This window comes from Carassius gibelio, chromosome B16 (assembly GCF_023724105.1).
Source record: "Carassius gibelio isolate Cgi1373 ecotype wild population from Czech Republic chromosome B16, carGib1.2-hapl.c, whole genome shotgun sequence".
NCBI lineage: Eukaryota > Metazoa > Chordata > Actinopteri > Cypriniformes > Cyprinidae > Carassius > Carassius gibelio.
Window position 1 is genome coordinate 20,290,068 of NC_068411.1, and position 19,219 is coordinate 20,309,286.

Here is a 19,219-nt window from a genome sequence, read left to right on the forward strand (position 1 = left end):
GGATCTACTGGATTTTAATATTAAGTGACCGCATATACCAGCTGCTTCTGTCTTCAATTTTGATCCATATAAAAAATGAAACTCATTCATCTTGGCTGCTTTTTTTAATGTGTGTACGTATTTATTTATTTATTTATTTATTTATTTATTTATTTATTTATTTATTTATTTATTTATTTATTATTTTGCTCTAACAAGAATTAATCTATATTTAATTAAATCAATTACATTTTATTTTACATTTGATTTGTCCATTTCTGCATCTAAACGCCTAAAAACTTAAAACATGCTCTATTATACTATTGTTAGCAATTTCTTTATCGTCCAATTTATCTGGTGTACACTTTTATTTTCATAATAAACTTGTTTGTTAGATTATACACAGTTACAGTGGTCTATAATAAATATTGACAGGTTTTATTCAAGCTGTTTAGAATGATTGCAGTAGGCAAATGTTTTGAAATGTAAATAAAATAAAAAAAATTAAATAAATAAATAAATAAAAAACATTGGAAAAGAATAACTGTTGTACATTTTTATACATTTTGTACAATTTCATAGTTTATGCATTATAGTTATAAAAACAAATAAATTTAGCCACTCACATAAAATCTTATAGGCCTTATCCTTTTCTGACAGTTTTAGGGATTTTTAAAAATCCTAAAAAACCTTATTTGTGCTGCAAATAATAATTTCAAACTCAAACAGTAAATATTCAGTTCATGCTTTATAAAGCCTTGTCCCAATATTAATAGTCAGTAGTAAGCAGTTTATAAATACAGCTATAAAAAGCTTGTTCTTGGGTTATAAGCACATTTATTAAAAAGGAGAGTAAAGGGTCAGTTATCTTCCTATGAAAAAAAAAAAAAAAAAAAAAAAAAAAAAAAACAACAACACAGATTGATACAGAACTCAGAAATTGTATTGTGGATTTATGATAAAATCAGCCTGTAAATGAATTCATACTCCTCCAAGAAGACACAAGTTCACAGCAAACTTTTTTAACATGAAGCTAATATACTGAAGATGTTAAATTGCGAATGGGTTTAGGATAGCTTAAATGGTGTGGCCATATCGATTTATTAAAGTAACATAAAAAAATACAATCGTTATTTTACTATATCTTTAAAATTTTTCATTCCAACTCTTCATAATTTTTTATATACGTAGAAGTCATCATTTGAAGGAAGCACAGTAAGTTTCATAGCTTTATCATTTTCAAGAGCCAGCATAAAATTAAAACTATCATAACTTATAAATCAAGCTTGCAATTCTTAGTTCCAATAATGACCACCAGATGGAGCTATAGGATTACTTTTAAATAATTATTGTAAAACAAGTATGATTTAAATCATTTATAGAAATCTTTCAAAGAAAAATAATATGTATTTTATGTATTTTACTGATAAAATGACCCTCACTTAATTAGAATAACAAGCTGAAGTATTGTGAACTGTATATTAAGAATAATTCTTTATAAGCTTTATGGACAGATACGTTTTGAGTGACTCTTGAAGGTTCAGCACCACATCCTCTTTTACCACTGTTTAAAGAATTTATCTTACAGAATAGGTGTGAATGAATTTTGGATAGCTTGAATGATTTTGTGTGGTGATTTTTTGAAATAACAGTAAAAAAGTAACCAGTAAATGTCTTTTATTTTTTTAAAGTGCAGCTTCTAAACACTTCAAAAAAATGTACACATAGCAGACAAGTCATTCTGAGGAAATATGCATAGTTCCATGACTATACAACATTATATGGATGATAGAAAATTAAAAAACTATCATACATCTGATGTCACTCTGTCCCTCTGTCACTGTGGTTAATGTGTGTGTGTGTGTGTGTGTGTTTGTGTGTGTGTTAAGTGAATTAGGTGTGAAACTATCAGGGAGCATTTAGTCTCCAGCGCCAACATTTTACAGAACTGCCACTTTCCTGGAGTCTCAGAATTACAATGTGCCAGGTTCTGAGAGATCTAAGATTCCAAAAAATTATTTAATTAGAATACTATGAAGTATTGTGAAATACTATATATTAAGACTTTATATATAGGCTTAATTAACAGATTAGAGTGACTCGTGAAGGACCAGCACCACCTACTCTTGTCCGATGGTTTGAGGAATATATCTTCCAGAATCCGGGATTAAGATTTAGGAGCTCATTTTTATTCCACCTCCTTTCCTGAAAGTCTGTCTTGCAGAATTGACTAAAAATTAATCTTCACATTAATTCCTAATTATTTTGCAATTCTTTTTGTCAGTTCTTCTTGACCTGTTTTTCTCTTCCAGCTTTCCTGGACTATTGTATAGCACTCATAAATGATTAAATAAAAAATAATGGTAGTTATTAAGATTGATATGGTTTGGAATTGGTAAAATGTGCTTGGAAAAAAATCACAATAAAACAATGTTTTAATGTTTAATTTGGAATATTAACTGACATGAATGAATGCTATATAAATATTGTTCATGTTAACATAATGTTTATAAATGAAATCTTATTGTAAAGTGTTACTAAAGTTATATATATATATATATATATATATATATATATATATATTGTTCTGTGAATGTGATTTTAAAGTCTAGATGATTCGGATTAACCCTTTAACTGCCATATCATTTAAAACCTCACTGCCAGAGGGATATTGTGAATGCATGTGCCCGCTGGGCACAGTTTACCTGATGCCACCAGGGTGGCGATGGCATTGGTGGCTTGAGCCCGCCATCGCTGCTTGCAGCTATATTTATTAGGGCTCAAGCCTGGAGGGCGAGAGCCCTATTGTTTTCCTTAGGATTATTTTTTATTATTATTATTATTATTATTATTATTATTATTTTTTTCTAACGTTACGGGGGCTTTTGGGGTCCTTAACATGCTCGAAAACTCTTGAAAATTGGCACACAGATTGGAACCTGCGGCCATTAGGGTCGGGCAGAGACTGATACACGGGCGTGGCACAGGGGCTCTACAGCGCCCCCTGGAATACTGAGGGCCATATATCATACATACTTGCACGTAGACACATGAAACTCGGTACACATGTAGATCTCATTAAACCAAACAACTTTCGTACTGCATGTCATAGGCTCCGCCCAACAGGAAGTTGGCTATTTAGGGTTTATTATTCATATTTTTGGTCAAAGTTGTGGGGGCTTTTGGGGTCCCTAACATACTCAAAAACTCTTGAAAATTTGCGCACACTTTGGAATCTGTGCCCTTTAGGAGCCTGCAGAGGCTGGGACCCGGGCGTGGCACAGGGGCTCTATGGCGCCCCCTGGAACACAGTCATAAATGTTGATGTATAGCTCACACATACTTGCACATATTCATATGAAACTCAGTACACATATAGATCTCATTGTGCCGAACAATTTTCGTATTGCATGTCATTGGGCTCCGCCCAACAGGAAGTCAGCTATTTAGAGTTATGTAAAAAGCGCATGCTCTGGAATTTGATATACTTGTCATAGGTTTTTTACTCGTTTACCACCAAACTCGGTCAACATGATCTCAAGACATTGGGGATGAAAAATTGCCAGGGGATTTTTGATATCTCGAACGGTTTGCTCGTGGCGAGGCGTTGAAATTATGGCGAGAATTGAGAAACAGGAAGTGTCTAATACCATCCACATACATTTCCTGATTTCAATCAAACTTCATCAGATTATTCATTGTATGATGTCGATCACATATATGTGACTATTAGGAGTCAAAGTTATAGCGCCACCAACTGGCAGCAGGAAGTGTGTCATTTTCAAAATGCTTTGAATTCAGCATCTTATTTTTACTCGATTTGCTTCAAACTTCATCAGAATAATGTTAAAACACAGCCGATATGAATCTGCTGGGGGAAATTGGATAGCTAAAAATATTGTTGCCGTGGCAACATGTCAAACTGGAATACTTCTCAGGTGATTTTGAGGCATATAACATGCTTAGAATTTCATCAAACTCAGAACACATATCAGTATTTATGATAACTAGACACTGGCAAAAGTTCATAAGAGGGCGTGGAAAAGGCACTCTATAGCGCCACCTTTTGTCAAAAGTGGGGGGGTTAGTTTTAGCTACAGACACCAAACTCGGTAAAAAAATTGTTCTTATCAAGACGGACAACTTTCTAATTCACAGTCATCAGCTACGATCAACAGGAAGTCAGCTATTTTGATTTGAATGTGGATTTTTTTTTACATTTAGTTGTGAATTAATGCATACTGCTCAGAGGAGAGTAACACTATACACACCAAACTTTGTCTACATGATGCCAAAACATTTTAAACAACTTAAATTGCCAATGGATTTTGGATAGCTTGAATGGTTTTGTCGTGGTGATTTTTTTTAATGACAGTAAAACTGGAATTATTAATTTTCCTGCATTTTTAAATTCCAAACACTTCAAAACCTTTTTTCATACAGACAAAAAGTCATTCTGAGTAAATATGGATAGTTTCACGACTTTACAACACTGTATGGATAATAGAAAATTAAAAAACTGTCAGACATCTCATATCACTCTGTCCCTCTGTTTGAGTATATGTGCTTCAGACTTCCATTGTCTGAGAGAAATTGCGCCCCTACAGGTGCAATTACCGGAGATTTAGTTTCTCTTTTAAATCGGTTAAAATACAAATAAATACTTGGATTTAATTCACACTGACAAGCTAAACCAACATATATGATTATTATCAGGTCAGGGCTCATTAATAATGGATGTGTGGTCAGTGATACGTGAGAAACACGAGAGATGAATCACCGCTCTGAGCATGAGCATCTGGAATGATGAGCCCAGAAAAAACGAGTTTATTCTTGTTTTATAGCTATTAAAAATAAAGTATTGCAGCGATATCACACAATTCACCAATTAGAACACACCAAGAGCTAAATTAAGATGTTTTTGAACTGTTTGTGTGAAAATGAAATATTTGAGGCTGCCTATATGAAATCACGCCTCCGATCAGCGCGTACAGTGTCGAGCTCAAAACAAACGAATTTATTCTTGTTTAAGAGCTTTTTTAAATAAAATATTACCACAAATGCACACAATAAACCCATTGTAACACTACAAGAGCTAAATGCAGGTGTTTGTGACCCGTTTAAGTGTGCAAGACTATTTGAAAGCGCGACTGGCAGAATAACATATATCTCTCGAGCTGCAGGATTCTGGCTTTCGTCGTACAAACGAACACATCACGGACAAGATTATTTCAAAATAGCTTGTCGAATATAAACGAAAACAGCCACGTGAACGTAAACCGTTGAGAAATATATCTGAAGTGGATCTACTGGATTTGAATATTAAGTGACCGCGTATACCAGCTGCTTCTGTCTTCAATTTTAATCTATATAAAAAATGTAATTCATTCATCTTGGCTGCGTTTTTAATGTGTGTACGTATTTATTTATTTATTATTTTGCTCTAACAAGAATTAATCTATATTTAATTAAATCAATTATATTTTATTTTACATTTGATTTGTCCATTTCTGCATCTAAACGCCTAAAAACATAAAACATGCTCTATTATACTATTGTTAGCAATTTCTTTATCGTCCAATTTATCTGGTGTACACACTTTTATTTTCATAATAAACTTGTTTGTTAGATTATACACAGTTACAGTGGTCTATAATAAATATTAACAGGTTTTATTCAAGCTGTTTAGAATGATTGCAGTAGGCTAAAAAACATTGGAAAACAATAACTGTTGTACTTTTTTATATATTTTGTATAATTTCATAGTTTATGCATTATAGTTATAAAAACAAATAAATTTAGCCACTCACATAGAAATCTTAGGCCTTATCCTTTTCTTACAGTTTTAGGAATTTTAAAAAATCGTAAAAAACCTTATTTGTGCTGCAAATAATAATTTCAAACTCAAAAAGTAAATAGTCAGTTCATGCTTTATAAAGCCTTGTCCCAATATTAATAGTCAGTAGTAAGCAGTTTATAAATACAGCTATAAATAGCTTGTTTTTGGTTTATAAGCACATTTATTAAAAAGGAGAGTAAAGGATCAGTTATCTTCCTATGAAAAATAAAAAAATAAAAATAAACAAACAACAACACAGATTGATACAGAACTCTACAGATTGATACAGAAATTCTATTGTGGATTTATGATAAAATCAGCCTGTAAATGAATTCATACTCCTCCAAGAAGACACAAGTAGTTCACACCAAACTTTTTTTTTAACATGAATCCAATATACTGAAGATGTTAAATTGCGAATGGGTTTAGGATACCTTAAATAGTGTGGCCATAGCGATTTATTAAAGTAACATAAAAAAATACAATAGTTATTTTACTATATCTTTAAATTTTTTAATTCCAAACTCTTCATAATTTTTTATATACGTAGAAGTCATCATTTGAAGGAACCACAGTAAGTTTCAAAGCTTTATCATTTTCAAGAGCCAGCAAAAAATTAAAACTATCATAACTTATAAATGAAGCTTGCAATTCTTAGTACCAATAATGGCCACCTGATGGAGCTATAGGATCACTTTTAAATAATTATTGTAGAAACAAGTATGATTTAAATCATTTATAGAAATCTTTCAAAGAAAAATAATATGAATTTTATGTATTTTACTGATAAAATGACCCTCACTTAATTAGAATAACAAGCTGAAGTATTGTGAACTGTATATTAAGAATAATTCTTTATAGGCTTTATGGACAGATACGTTTTGAGTGACTCTTGAAGGATCAGCACCACATCCTCTTTTACCACTGTTTAAAGAATTTATCTTACAGAACAGATGCGAATGAATTTTGGATAGCTTGAATGGTTTTGTCGTGGTGATTTTTTGAAATAACAGTAAAAAAGTAACCAGTAAATGTCTTTTATTTTTTTAAAGTGCAGCTTCTGAACACTTCAAAAAAATGTACACATAGAAGACAAGTCATTCTGAGGAAATATGCATAGTTTCATGACTATACAACACTATATGGATGATAGAAAATTAAAAAACTATCATAAATCTGATGTCACTCAGTCCCACTGTCACTGTGGGTAATGTGTGTGTGTGTGTGTGTGTGTGTGTGTGTGTGTGTGTGTGTGTTAAGTGAATTAGGTGTGAAACTATCAGGGAGCATTTAGTCTCCAGTGCCAACATTTTACAGAACTGCCACTTTCCTGGAGTCTCAGAATTACAATGTGTCAGGTTCTGAGAAATCTAAGATTCCAAAAAATGATTTAATTAGAATACCATGAAGTATTGTGAAATACTATATATTAAGGCTTTATATATAGGCTTCATGAACAGATTAGAGTGACTCGTGAAGGACCAGCACCACCTACTCTTGTCCGATGGTTTGAGGAATATATCTTCCAGAATCCGGGATTAAGATTTAGGAGCTCATTTTTATTCCACCTCCTTTCCTGAAAGTCTGTCTTGCAGAATTGACTAAAAATTAATCTTCACATTAATTCCTAATTATTTTGCAATTCTTTTTGTCAGTTCTTCTTGACCTGTTTTTTTCTTCTTCTTTTCTGACCTCATGACCCAGTCAGCATTTTTTGTATAATGGTCAAGTCTTAACTTATCCATTTCTGTATTGCATTTGTGTTTGATATTTCTCATGGGTATTTCATAATTTTCGACTTTACAGTTTGAGTTAAAACTCTTTTTTAGCGCATTCCATCTGCAAAAGAAAACATGCCTAATAATTCTACACACATGAATATAAAGTGTTTTTCTCTTCCAGCTTTCCTGGACTATTGTATAGCACTTATAAATGATTAAATAAAAATAATGGTAGTTATTAAGATTGATATGGTTTGGAATTGGTAAAATGTTCTTGGAAAAAAATCACAATAAAACAATGTTTTAATGTTTAAGTTTGGAATATTAACTGACATGAATGAATGCTATATAAATATTGTTCATGTTAACATAATGTTTATAAATGAAATCTTATTGTAAAGTGTTACTAAATATATATATATGTTTGGGGAATATATATGTATATTGTTCTGTGAATGTGATTTTAAAGTCTAGATGATTCGGATTAACCCTTTAACTGCCATATCCTTTAAAACCTCACTGCCAGAGGGATATTATGAATGCATGTGCCCGCTGGGCACACTTTACCTGATGCCACCGGGGTGTCGATGGCATTGGTGGCTTGAGCCCGCCATCGCTGCTTGCAGCTATATTTATTATTATTATTATTTTTTTCCAACGTCTCGGGGGCTTTTGGGGCCCTTAACGTGCTTAAAAAGTCTTGAAAATTGGCACACAGATTGGAACCTGCGGCCATTAGGGCCGGGCAGAGACTGATACACGGGCGTGGCACAGGGGCTCTACAGCGCCCCCTGGAATATGGAGGGCCATATATCATACATTCTTGCTCGTAGACGAATGAAACTCGGTACACATATAAATCTCATCAATCCAAACAACTTTTGTATTGCATATCATAGGCTCCGCCCAACAGGAAGTTGGCTATTTAGGGTTTAGTATTCAAATTTTTCGTCAAAGTTGTGGGGGCTTTTGGGGTCCTTAACATACTCAAAAACTCTTGAAAATTTGCGCACACTTTGGAATCTGTGGCCTTTAGGAGCCTGCAGAGGCTGGGACCCGGGCGTGGCACAGGGGCTCTACGGCGCCCCCTGGAACACAGTCAGAAATGTTGATGTATAGCTCACACATGCTTGCACATATTCATATGAAACTCAGTACACATATAGATCTCATCGTGCCAAACAACTTTCGTATTGCATTTCATAGGCTCCACCCAACAGGAAGTCAGCTATTTAGAGTTATGTAAAAAGCGCATGCTCTGGAATTTGAAATACTTGTCATAGGTTTTTTTCTCGATTGCCGCCAAACTCGGTCAACATGATCTCAAGACACTGGGGATGAAAAATTGCCAGGGGATTTTTGATATCTCGAACGGTTTGCTCGTGGCGAGGCGTTGAAATTATGGCGAGAAATGAGAAACAGGAAGTGTCTAATACCGTCCACATACATTTCCTGATTTTAATCAAACTTCATCAGATTATTCGTTGTATGATGTCGATCGCATATATGTGACTATTAGGAGTCAAAGTTATAGCGCCACCAACTGGCAGAAGGAAGTGTGTCATTTTCAAAATGATTTGAATTCAGCATCTTATTATTACTCGATTTGCTTCAAACTTCATCAGAATAATGTTAAAACACAGCCGATATAAATCTGCAAGGGGGATATTGATATCTAAAAAATTGTTGGCGTGGCAACATGTCAAACTGGAATACTTCTCAGGTGATTTTGAGGCAAATAACATACTTAGAATTTCACAAAACTCTGAACACACATCAGTATTTCTGATAGGAACTTAAATTGTGAATGGATTTTGGATAGCTTGAATGGTTTTGCCGTGGTGATTTTTTTAAATGACCTTACAAAGGGAATCATTATTGTATTTTTAAATTGCAGCTTCCAAACACGTCAAAGAATTTTTTCATACAGATGAAAAAGTCATTCTGAGGAAATATGCATAGTTTCACGACTTTACAACACTGTATGGATAACAGAAAATTAAAAAAACTGTCAGACATCTCATCTCACTCTGTCCCTCTGTTTGAGTGTGTGTGCTTAGACTTCCATTGTCTGAGAGAAATAGCGCCCCTACAGGTTCAATTCCCGAACTTTTACTTTCACTTTTAAATCGGTTAAAAATACAAATAAATACTTAGATTTAATTCACACTGACAAGCTAAACCAACATATCTGATTATTACCGGTTCAGGGCTCATGGATAAATTATTTCTGGCCAGAGATACGTGAGAAATAGGAGAGATGAATCACTGCTGTGACCACGAGCGTCTGGAGTAAAGAGCTCAGAGAAAACGAATTTATTCCTGTTTTAAAGCTTTTAAAAATAAATTATTACAGCGATATCACACAATCAACCAATTAGAACACACCAAGAGCTAAATTCAGATGTTTTTGAACTGTTTGTGTGAAAATGAAATATTTGTGGCTGCCTATCTGAAATCACGCCTCCGATCAGCGCGTACAGTGTCACAAGTTCAAAACAAACGAATTTATTCTTGTTTAAGAGCTTTTTTAAATAAAATATTACCACAAATGCACACAATAAACCTATTGTAACACTACAAGAGCTAAATGCAGGTGTTTGTGACCCGTTTAAGTGTGCAAGACTATTTGAAAGCGCGACTGGCAGAATAACATATCTCTCGAGCTGCAGGATTCTGCCTTTCGTCGTACGAACGAACACATCACGGACAAGATTATTTCAAAATACATAATAGCTTGGCGAATATAAACGAAAACAGCCACGTGAACATAAACTGGATCTACTGGATTTGAATATTAAAGTGACCACATTTACCACTTGCTTCTGTCTTCAATTTTAATCTATATAAAAAAGGAAGCTCATTCGACTTGGCTTCTTTTTTAATGTGTGCGTATTTATTTATTTACCTTTTTATACATTTTGTATAATTTCATAGTTTGTGTATTACAATTATAAAAACAAAAATAAATTTAGCCACTCACATAGAAATAGCTTAGGCCTTAACCTTTTTCTGACAGTTTTAGGGATTTTTAAAAATCCTAAAAAAAAACTTATTTGTGCTGCAAATAATAATTTCAAACTCATTTGATACTGACCTATGACATCCTGTGACATTATATTTATTTGAATTTACATAATCTCATAGATGTAACAGTAAATCTGTTCAGCTCACAGATCAATACTAAGCTGTAATGCAAGCAGAACTTTCACAAATGCTTATGAGTCATTTAAGGATTTGATAACACTGTAAAATAATGTCTAATTTGTTAACATTAGCAAATTCATTGATAACACTTTATAATAACTGCACTCATTAGTAAATAGTCAGTTCATGCTTTATAAAGCCTTGTCCCAATATTAATAGTCAGTAGTAAGCAGTTTATAAATACAGCTATAAATAGCTTGTCCTTGGTTTATAGGCACATTTATTAAAAAGGAGAGTAAAGGGTCAGTTATCTTCCTATGAAAAATAAAAGATAAAAATAAACAAACAACAACAACACAGATTGATACAGAACTCAGAAATTTTATTGTGGATTTATGATAAAATCAGCCTGTAAATGAATTCATACTCCTCCTCATACTACTCCATACTCCTTTTTCAACATGATGCCAATATACTGAGATGTTAAATTGTGAATGGGTTTAGGATAGCTTAAATGGTGTTGCCATAGAGATTTATTAAAGTAACATAAAAAATACAATAGTTATTTTACTATATCTTTAAAATTTTTCATTCTAACTCTTCATAATTTTTTATATAAGTAGAAGTCCTCATTTGAAGGAAGCACAGTAAGTTTCATAGCTTTATCATTTTCAAGAGCCAGCATAAAATTAAAACTATCATAACTTATAAATCAAGCTTGCAATTCTTAGTACCTATAATGGCCACCAGAGGGAGCTATAGGATTACTTTTAAATAATTATTGGAGAAACGAGTATGATTTAAATAATTTATAGAAATCTTTCAAATAAAATAATATGTATTTTAGGAATTTTACTGATAAAATGACCCTCACTTAATTAGAATAACAAGCTGAAGTATTGTGAACTGTATATTAAGAATAATTCTTTATAGGCTTTATGGACAGATAAGTTTGGAGTGACTCTTGAAGGATCAGCACCACATCCTCTTTTACCACTGTTTAAAGAATTAATCTTACAGAACAGGTGTGAATGAATTTTGGATAGCTTGAATGGTTTTGTCGTGGTGATTTTTTGAAATAATAGTAAAAAAGGAACCAGTAAAAAAAAGTGCAGCTTCTAAACACTTCAAAAAAATGTACACATAGAAGACAAGTCATTCTGAGGAAATATGCATAGTTTCATGACTATACAACATTATATGGATGACAGAAAATTAAAAAACATACATCTGATGTCACTCTGTCCCTCTGTCACTGTGTGTGTGTGTTTGCGTGTGTTTTAAGTGAATTAGGTGTGAAACTATCAGTGAGCATTTAGTCTCCAGCGCCAACATTTTACAGAACTGCCACTTTCCTGGAGTCTCCAGAATTACTCGGTGTCAGGTTCTGAGAGATCTAAGATTCCAAAAAAATATTTAATTAGAATACCATGAAGTATTGTGAAATACTATATATTAAGACTTTATATATAGGCTTAATGAACAGATTAGAGTGACTCGTGAAGGACCAGCACCACCTCCTCTTGTTTGATGGTTTGAGGAATATATCTTCCAGAATCCGGGATTAAGATTTAGGAGCTCATTTTTATTCCACCTCCTTTCCTGAAAGTCTGTCTTGCAGAATTGACTAAAAATTAATCTTCACATTAATTCCTAATTCTTTTGCAATTCTTTTGTCAGTTCTTCTTGACCTGTTTTTCTCTTCCAGCTTTCCTGGACTATTGTATAGCACTCATAAATGATTAAATAAAAAATAATGGTAGTTATTAAGATTGATATGGTTTGGAATTGGTAAAATGTGCTTGGAAAAAAATCACAATAAAACAATGTTTTAATGTTTAAGTTTGGAATATTAACTGACATGAATGAATGCTATATAAATATTGTTCATGTTAACATAATGTTTATAAATGAAATCTTATTGTAAAGTGTTACTAAAGTTATATATATATATATATATATATTGTTCTGTGAATGTGATTTTAAAGTCTAGATGATTCGGATTAACCCTTTAACTGCCATATCAAGTTCAAGTTCAAGTTCAATTTATTTGTATAGCGCATTTACAACAGCCTCCTGGCTGACCAAAGTGCTTTAACATAAGAGCAAGAATATTACACATACATAAAAATAGACCAGACAAAAAATTTAAAACCACCCATTTCAAAATGTAGCATAACACAGTAGTCAGTACACTAAGGAAAATAAAAAAGTTTTTAGCAAAGATTTAAAAATAGACAAGGAAGGGGCCAGTCTGATCTCTAAAGGCAGGGTATTCCAGAGTCGTGGCCCAGCCACAGCAAATGCACGCTCCCCTCTACGCTCCCCTCTATCCTTTAAAACCTCACTGCCAGAGGGATATTGTGAATGCATGTGCCCGCTGGGCACAGTTTACCTGATGCCACCGGGGTGGTGATGGCATTGGTGGCTTGAGCCCGCCATCGCTGCTTGCAGCTATATTTATTATTATTATTATTATTATTAGGGCTCAAGCCTGGAGGGCGAGAGCCCTATTGTTTTCCTTAGGATTATTTGTTATTATTATTAGGGCTCAAGCCTGGAGGGCGAGAGCCCTATTGTTTTCCTTAGGATTATTTGTTATTATTATTATTATTATTATTTATTATTATTATTTTTCTTCAAGGTTTCGGGGGGTTTTGGGGCCCTTAACATGCTTAAAAAGTCTTGAAAATTGGCACACACATTGGAACCTGCGGCCATTAGGGCCGGGCAGAGACTGATACACGGGCGTGGCACAGGGGCTCTACAGCGCCCCCTGGAATATGGAGGGCCATATATCATACATACTTGCACGTAGACGTACGAAACTCGGTACACATATAGAACTCATCAATACAAACAACTTTCGTATTGCATATCATAGGCTCCGCCCAACAGGAAGTTGTCTATTTGGGGTTTATTATTCATATTTGTCGTCAAATTTGTGGGGGCTTTTGGGGTCCTTAACATACTCAAAAACTCTTGAAAGTTTGCGCACACTTTGGAATCTGTGGCCTTAAGGAGCCTGCAGAGGCTGGGACACGGGCGTGGCACAGGGGCTCTACAGCGCCCCCTGGAACACAGTCATAAATGTTGATGTATAGCTCACACATACTTACACGTATTAATATGAAACTCAGTACACATATAGATCTCATCGTGCCGAACAACTTGCGTATTGCATGTCATAGGCTCCGCCCAACAGGAAGTCAGCTATTTAGAGTTATGTAAAAAGCGCATGCTCTGGAATTTGAAATACTTGTCATAGGTTTTTTACTCGATTGCCGCCAAACTCGGTCAACATGATCTCAAGACACTGGGGATGAAAAATTGCCAGGGGATTTTTGATATCTCAAACGGTTTGCTCGTGGCGAGGCGTTGAAATTATGGCGAGAAATGAGAAACAGGAAGTGTCTAATACCATCCACATACATTTCCTGATTTTAATCAAACTTCATCAGATTATTCTTTGTATGATGTCGATCGCATATATGTGACTATTAGGAGTCAAAGTTATAGCGCCACCAACTGGCAGCAGGAAGTGTGTCATTTTCAAAATGCTTTGTATTCAGCATCTTATTTTTACTCGATTTGCTTCAAACTTCATCAGAATAATGTTAAAACACAGCCTATATTAATCTGCTAGGGGGATATTGATATCTAAAAATATTGTTGCCGTGGCAACATGTCAAACTTGAATACTTCTCAGGTGATTTTAAGGCATATAACATGCTTAGAATTTCATGAAATTCAGAACACATATCAGTATTTATGATAACTAGACACTGGCAAAAGTTCATAAGAGGGCGTGGAAGAGGCACTCTATAGCGCCACCTTTTGTCAAAAGTGGGGGGGTTAGTTTTAGCTACAGACACCAAACTCGGTACAAAAATTGTTCTTATCAAGACGGACAACTTTCTAATTCACAGTCATCAGCTACGATCAACAGGAAGTCAGCTATTTTGATTTGAATGTGGATTTTTTTTTACATTTAGCTGTGAATTAATGCATACTGCTCAGAGGAGAGTAACACTATACACACCAAACTTTGTCTACATGATGCCAAAACATTTTAAACAACTTAAATTGCCAAAGGATTTTGGATAGCTTGAACGGTTTTGTCGTGGTGATTTTTTTAAATGACAGTAAAAATGGAATTATTAATTGTCCTGCATTTTTAAATTCCAAACACTTCAAAACCTTTTTTCATACAAAAAAAAAGTCATTCTGAGTAAATATGGATAGTTTCACGACTTTACAACACTGTATGGATAACAGAAAATTAAAAAACTGTCAGACATCTCATCTCACTCTGTCCCTCTGTTTGAGTATTATGTGCTGAGACTTACATTGTCTGAGAGAAAATGCGCCCCTACAGGTTCAATTCCTTAAAGGGAAATTCGACTGAAAGGGAGGAGACTCTCTTTTAGTTTCATTTTTAAATCGGTTAAAATACAAAATAATACTTGGATTTAATTCACACTGACAAGCTAAACCAACATATATGATTATTACCGGGTCAGGGCTCATTAATAATTGATGTGTGGTCAGTGATACGTGAGAAACACGAGAGATGAATCACGCTCTGAGCATGAGCGTATGGAATGACGAGCTCAGAAAAACGAGTTTATTTTTGTTTTATAGCTTTAACAAATAAAATATTAAAGCGATATCACACAATTCACCAATTAGAACACACCAAGAGCTAAATTCAGATGTTTTTGAACTGTTTGTGTGAAAATGAAATATTTGCAGCTGCCTATCTGAAATCACCGCTCCGATCAGCGCGCACAGTGTCACAAGTTCAAAACTAACGAATTTATTCTTGTTTAAGAGCTTTTTAAAATAAATTATTGCCATAAATGCACACAAGACATCCATTATAACATAACACGAGCTAAATATAGGTGTTTGTGACCCGTTTAAGTGTGCAAGACTATTTGAAAGCGCGACTGGCAGAGTAACATATCTCTCTCGAGCTGCAGGATTCTGCCTTTCGTCGTAAGAACGAACACATCAAAGACAAGATTATTTCAAAATACATAATAGCTTGGCTAATATAAACGAAAACAGCCACGTGAACATAAACTTTTGAGAAATAAATCTGAAGTGGATCTACTGGATTTTAATATTAAGTGACCGCAGCTGCTTCTGTCTTCAATTTTAATCTATATAAAAAATTTAACTCATTCATCTTGGCTGCTTGTTTAATGTGTGTACGTATTTATTTATTATTTTGCTCTAACAAGACTTAATCTATATTTAATTAAATCAATTACATTTTATTTTACAATTGATTTGTCCATTTCTGCATCTAAACGCCTAAAAACCTAAAACATGCTCTATTATACTATTGTTAGCAATTTCTTTATCATCCAATTTATCTGGTGTACACGCTTTTATTTTCATAATAAACTTGTTTGTTAGATTATACAGTTACAGTGGTCTATAATAAATATTAACAGGTTTTATTCAAGCTGTTTAGAATGAATGTAGTAGGCTAATTTTTTGAAATGTCAATCCAAAAAAATAAAAATAAATAAATAAATAAAAAACATTGGAAAACAATAACTGTTGTACTTTTTTATACATTTTGTATAATTTCATAGTTTATGCATTATAATAATTATAAAAACAAATAAATTTAGCCACTCACATAGAAATCTTAGGCCTTATCCTTTTCTGACAGTTTTCTGACCTTATTTTTGCTGCAAATAATAATTTCAAATTAATTTGATACTGACCTCTGACATCCTGTGACATGATATTTATTTGAATTTACATAATCTCATGGATGTAACAGTAAATCTGTTCAGCTCACAGATCAAGACTAAGCTGTAATGCAAGCAGAACTTTCACAAATGCTTGTAGGTCAATAAAATCATTACAAAACATTTACAAATCATTTAAGGGATTTGATAACACTGTAAAATAATGTCTAATTTGTTAACATTAGCAAATGCATTGATAACACTTTATAATAACTGCACTCATTAGTAAATAGTCAGTTCATTCTTTATAAAGCCTTGTCCCAATATTAATAGTCAGTAGTAAGCAGTTTATAAATACAGCTATAAATAGCTTGTTCTTGGTTTATAAGCACATTTATTAAAAAGGAGAGTAAAGGGTCAGTTATCTTCCTATGAAAAATAAATAAAATAAAAATAAACAAACAACAACACAGATTGATACAGAACTCAGAAATGTTATTGTTGATTTATGATAAACTCAGCCTGTAAATGAATTAATTCTCCTCCAAGAAGACACAAGTAGTTCACACCAAACTGTTTTAACATGAAGCCATATACTGAAGATGTTAAATTTCAAATGGGTTTAGGATACCTTAAATGGTGTGGCCATAGCGATTTATTAAAGTAACATAAAAAAAATACAATAGTTATTTTACTATATCTTTAAAATGTTTAATTCCAACTATTCATAATTTTTTATATACGTAGAAGTCATCATTTGAAGGAAGCACAGTAAGTTTCATAGCTTTATCATTTTCAAGAGCCAGCATAAAATTAAAACTATCATAACTTATAAATCAAGCTGGCAATTCTTAGTACCAATAATGGCCACCAGATGGAGCTATAGGATTACTTTTAAATAATTATTGTAGAAACAAGTATGATTTAAATCATTTATAGAAATCTTTCAAAGAAAAATAATATGAATTTTATGTATTTTACTGATAAAATGACCCTCACTTAATTAGAAAAACAAGCTGAAGTATTGTGAACCGTATATTAAGAATAATTCTTTATAGGCTTTATGGACAGATACGTTTTCAGAGACTCTTGAAGGATCAGCACCACATCCTCTTTTACCACTGTTTAAAGAATTTATCTTACAGAAGAGGTGCGAATGAATTTTGGATAGCTTGAATGGTTTGTCGTGGTGATTTTTTTTTTAAATAACAGTAAAAAAGTAACCAGTAAATGTATTTTATTTTTTTAAAGTGCAGCTTATAAATGCTTCAAAAAAATGTACACATAGAAGACAAGTCATTCTGAGGAAATATGCATAGTTTCATGACTATACAACACTATATGGATGATAGACAATTAAAAAACTATCATACATCTGATGTCACTCTGTCCCTCTGTCACTGTGGGTAATGTGTGTGTGTGTGTGTGTGTGTTAAATGAATTAGGTGTGAAACTATCAGGGAGCATTTAGTCTCCAGCGCCAACATTTTACAGAACTGCCACTTTCCTGGAGTCTCAGAATTACAATGTGTCAGGTTCTGAGAGATCTAAGATTCCAAAAAATGATTGAATTAGAATACCATGAAGTATTGTGAAATACTATATATTAAGACTTTATATATAGGCTTTATGAACAGATTAGAGTGACTCGTGAAGGACCAGCAGCACCTCCTCTTGTCCGATGGTTTGAGGAATATATCTTCCAGAATCCGGGATTAAGATTTAGGAGCTCATTTTTATTCCACCTCCTTTCCTGAAAGTCTTGCAGAATTGACTAAAAATGAATCTTCACATTAATTCCTAATTATTTTGCAATTCTTTTTGTCAGTTCTTCTTGACCTGTTTTTTTCTTCTTCTTTTCTGACCTCATGACCCAGTCAGCATTTTTTGTACAATGGTCAAGTCTTAACTTATCCATTTCTGTATTGCATGTGTGTTTGATATTTATCATGGGTATTTCATAATTTTCGACTTTACAGTTTGAGTTAAAACTCTTTTTTAGCGCATTTCATCTGTAAAAGAAAACATGCCTAATAATTCTGCACACATGAATATAAGGAGTTTTTCTCTTCCAGCTTTCCTGGACTATTGTATAGCACTCATAAATGATTAAATGAAAAATAATGGTAGTTATTAAGATTGATATGGTTTGGAATTGGTCAAATGTGCTTGGAAAAAAAATCACAATAAAACAATGTTTTAATGTTTAATTTTGGAATATAAACTGACATGAATGAATGTTAGATAAATATTATTCATATTAACATAATGTTTATAAATGAAATCTTATTGTAAAGTGTTACTAAAGTTAAATGTACATTGTTCTGTGAATGTGATTTTAAAGTCTAGATGATTCGGATTAACCCTTTATCTGGCGTATCCTTTAAAACCTCACTGCCAGAGGGATATTGTGAATGCATGTGCCCGCTGGGCACAGTTTACCTGATGCCACCGGGGTGGCGATGGCATTGGTGGCTTGAGCCCGCCATCGCTGCTTGCAGCTATATTTATTATTATTATTTATTATTATTATTTTTCTTCAAGGTTTCGGGGGCTTTTGGGGCCCTTAACATGCTTAAAAAGTCTTGAAAATTGGCACACACATTGGAACCTGCGGCCATTAGGGCCAGGCAGAGACTGATACACGGGCGTGGCACAGGGGCTCTACAGCGCCCCCTGGAATATGGAGGGCCATATATCATACATACTTGCACATAGACATACGAAACTCGGTACACATATAGAACTCATCAATACAAACAACTTTCGTATTGCATATCATAGAATCCGCCCAACAGGAAGTTGGCTATTTGGGGTTTATT

General features: G+C 33.5%; 1 long non-coding RNA gene across 1 annotated transcript in view; it reads right to left on the reverse strand.

Moving 5' to 3' along the window:
- The window catches only part of LOC127974789 (uncharacterized), a 32,417-nt gene extending 13,782 nt beyond the window's left edge, over positions 1–18,635 (reverse strand). Inside the window, exons 1-2 of the long non-coding RNA XR_008157358.1 lie at positions 18,237–18,635; positions 2,177–2,274 (exon numbers count right to left, since the gene is read on the reverse strand). This is a non-coding gene — a long non-coding RNA (uncharacterized LOC127974789). The remainder of the gene's footprint in view (positions 1–2,176; positions 2,275–18,236) is intronic.
- Positions 18,636–19,219: the final 584 nt, after the last annotated feature.